General features: G+C 27.6%; 1 long non-coding RNA gene across 1 annotated transcript; it reads right to left on the bottom strand.

Moving 5' to 3' along the window:
- Positions 1-705: 705 nt before the first annotated feature.
- Positions 706-2,184, bottom strand: LOC112325173 (uncharacterized). The gene is made up of 3 exons (XR_002979226.2): positions 1,994-2,184; positions 1,868-1,890; positions 706-1,174 (listed from the first exon to the last, which is right to left on the bottom strand). It is a non-coding gene; the product is annotated as an uncharacterized LOC112325173 (long non-coding RNA).
- Between the last annotated feature and the right edge of the window lie 1,543 nt (positions 2,185-3,727).

The following is a 3,727-nucleotide window of genomic DNA, read 5'->3' as shown; positions in this document are numbered from 1 at the left end:
TCTTTTAATAATCTTAATAACACAACCTTTATTTTAATTTAAGGGAATAAATCATATGGCTAAAAGTCAAGAAAGACATGTTGACCACCAGTCACTAACGCCGTGCCCTCCGTTTATACGATTGGCAACAAATTGGACGAATATATTTTTTTTTTGTTTTTTTATCAAATCAGAGAGCACCCAAACAAAAAAAAATAAAATAGGAAGAGGACAAAGAATTTTGTATTAATGTAACAACCAGAATTTTGTATGATTTCAAAGTAATAATTTGTCAGTATATAAACATTATTCTGTCAGGAAAATATTTAAATATTTACTACAGACTCACAGATGGTAGATAATTGTTGAAAAACTTATTTTGGAAGATTTTTATTACATGGGTCATTTCATCATTATCATAATTATTGATACATTTATAAATGAAAAAAAGAATACCAAACAAAAAAAAATTATCGACATCATTCCGTCAATAATTCCATTGATAATTATGAAAAATCACCGGAAAAAAACAATTTGTAATTCTATTGGTAATCAAATTCATATTACTGATAAAATTAACCCTTTGTTGATTTACAAATTTTTAGTGACAATTTCTGTAATTTTTTTTGAACTCTGTTGAACTTTTTAAGAGATTAGTCTGTTAGTGATTCCGTTTGTAAATGTCAATGGAAAAGTCCTGGAACTTTTCTCTAACTCTCTAAAACGTTCTAAGAGACTTAATCCATAAGTAATTCCAACAATATTAAAAAAAAACAGAAATAAAACTAAAATAAAAAATCAAATATTTATTACTATTTTAAAAAAAAATTCAATTTGAATACAATTTATCTAAAGGAATGAAGTTGGAGGAGGAGGAGGAGGAGGTGTATCTTCGCCAAGACCGGTTGCGCGACGAGGTAGACCACATGTACCACCGAGGTTTGACAACAGCTTCATGTACAATCACCTAAGTTCGATCGTCTCGGACTTAAGCTTGGTCATCTCAATATTATGTTGGGTCGTTTGAGCTTCAACTTATTCTTGTACAATTGGGAGCTCGAACCCTATTGTGAGGAACCAGCGGTCGATATCGTAAACTCGATTTTTATCAGGTCCATCGGACGATTCAGCCTTTGACCACAAATCCAGAAGGATCGTTCTCATATTTCTCCTGCATTTGGTTAGTAGATTTTTCCTGAAAAAAAAACGGTCGTCTAATTTAAAAAAATAATAACTAAGAAAAAAATTGTAAAAATTCAACTTACCAAGAATTTCTAAGCTCGATTATCCAAAAATTTTAAAACTGTAAATACACAATAATTTAAATTTAATTGCTACAAACCAGTTGATTTTATATCATTTTGATTCATTTTTTCTAACAATTTCATTAATTTTTGAAATTAAATAGTAAAAGTATCTTTTTTTTTTATCTCCTATAATATTATTGACTTACTTTTCATAATTCCACATTTCAACATTCATACACAACTCAGTGCATTTCTAAACACCATTCAAAACATCAAAATCAACCCAATTTTGCATCTAAATCAAAATTTTCATAAACCCTTAATTTACAACTACTTGAAATTATATCAATTAACTCTTAATTTTCAACAACTCAAAACCCTAAACTACAAATTATATAAACATGAAATTAATCACTAAATTAAAACAATATATTTAACCAATTGAACCCTAACGAAAATCCAAAATAATAATTAAAATTAATCATATATATTTAATTGAAATTGAACAAAAAATTTTAAAACAAAACAACTAAAATTCAACAAAATTGTTCTCATATGAAAACAATTCTAACAACAACATTCATACAATTATTAAGAACAAAAAAAAAATGCAAAAAAAATAACAAAAAAAAAATTCTTACCTTGATTTCGTTGTGAATTTCGGCTAAGAAGAGAAAAAAAACAAATAAAAAATAGGAGAGAGACATTAATTAACTTTAAAAAAATGGAAAAATGAGAAAAGAAAAGAAGAAGAGAAGAGGACATACCCAACACGCGTGGAGGAGAATAGAAAAGAAGAGAAGGACTTTAGGAGGGAGAGAAGAGAAAGAAAGAAAGAGAAATGCAAAGGAATAGAGAAGAGGAGAGAAACACGTCTGTGGTGATTTTAGTTTTTTAATTTGGGGCTTTTTATATATCAAAAGTTTTACCGATGAATAATTAAATATTAATATTTTTAATACTTCCATATGTATTTCCGTCTATAACATCTAATTAAAATTTTTAATTTTATCAAAAATTTTCAAAAACCTTCCAAATATCACCAATAATTTTTCATTCCGTCAGTAAATCTATATGTAATGAACAATAATTAAAAGTGACATTGAAAAGTGAACAGTCCCATTGCTCTCTGGAATATACTAACAAACTTATTTTGTCGGTGTTACCATATGAATTGAACACAATGAATAATATCACAAAGAAATGAACAAATTCAATGATCTCTGGAATATACTGACGTACTCAATCTGGCAGTCATACTATATGTATACCCAAATATTATCATCTTTATCATAAGAAAATTAAAAATTAATATTTTAATTTTTCCATCGATATCTCCGCCTATAAAATCTAATTGAAATTTCTAATTTAATACAAAAATTTCATAAACCTACCAAACAAATACATAGCTGACTGTCATCTCGTTAGATTTATAGGGGCCTTTAATAGTTTTTTTTTTTTTTTTCCGTGATGGGATTTCCATAACAGCCAGTCCAAAGTAAAACTCTAGACTTGAAAGAACAATCCATAACAGCCAGTCCAAAGTAAAACTCTAGACTTGAAAGAACAACACAAGGGATTTCCATAACGGCCAGTCCAAAGTAAAACTCTATTGCTGGAAACTAAGTTTCAAAAACACCCAATTCCCCATCGCAGCACAAAAAAGACAAGAATATCATCGAACGATTATAGAAGTGTTTGAGAGTGTGGTAGTAATTATTGGTTAAATTGTTTTGCTTAAAAATATATTAAAATAATATTTTTTTATTTTTAAAAAAGTATTTTTGATATCAGAACGTTCAAATGATGTAAAAATATATATAAAAATTAATTTTAGATAATGTTTTTTTGGGAAATCCTGAACTATGCCTATATATCAAAATTTAAACAATAAACTGCAAAGCCACAGTTCTTTTCGACATCAAATGGTTACATAATTTGAAGTAAAACAAGTTTCACTGATAATCTGGCTTGGAAATTCCACTGTTTCCCAAAATTCAACTGTTCATACAAAGGTTAATGGGCAATAAAAAGATGGCACAAAAACCCATTACAAAAATATAGTAATAATTAAAAGAAAAAAGTACACTAAAATTTCAGCTGCCAAAACATGGTTATCGAAATATATCGTTTGAGTTGCTTACTCAGTCCATTTAGGTTTTTTCACTTGCTAACAAAAAATGGAAACAGATTTGGTAAAATAAACATATGTAGCAAAAGTTTTAACAAATTATATGTAGAAAAAAAAGATATGCGACACTTTAAAGAAACTATTAACTATTAAATAGTTGGTATAAATTAAAAAAAAAAAGGAGAAAAAAATGTCAACAAAATATACTGAAACTCCCATTATAACATTATAAGTATAAAAAAAAAGATTTCAATGTTACAAATTTAATAATAATAAAAAATTTACCAACAATGGCTGGAGTAAACCATTCATGCTACCCAAAAACGATGAGTGACTCATTTATCTTTGAGCAATATATGTGACCGACTCC

The sequence above is a fragment of the Populus trichocarpa genome, chromosome 19, assembly GCF_000002775.5.
Source record: "Populus trichocarpa isolate Nisqually-1 chromosome 19, P.trichocarpa_v4.1, whole genome shotgun sequence".
Taxonomy (NCBI): Eukaryota; Viridiplantae; Streptophyta; class Magnoliopsida; order Malpighiales; family Salicaceae; genus Populus; species Populus trichocarpa.
This window is presented reverse-complemented; position numbering and strand designations above follow the sequence as displayed.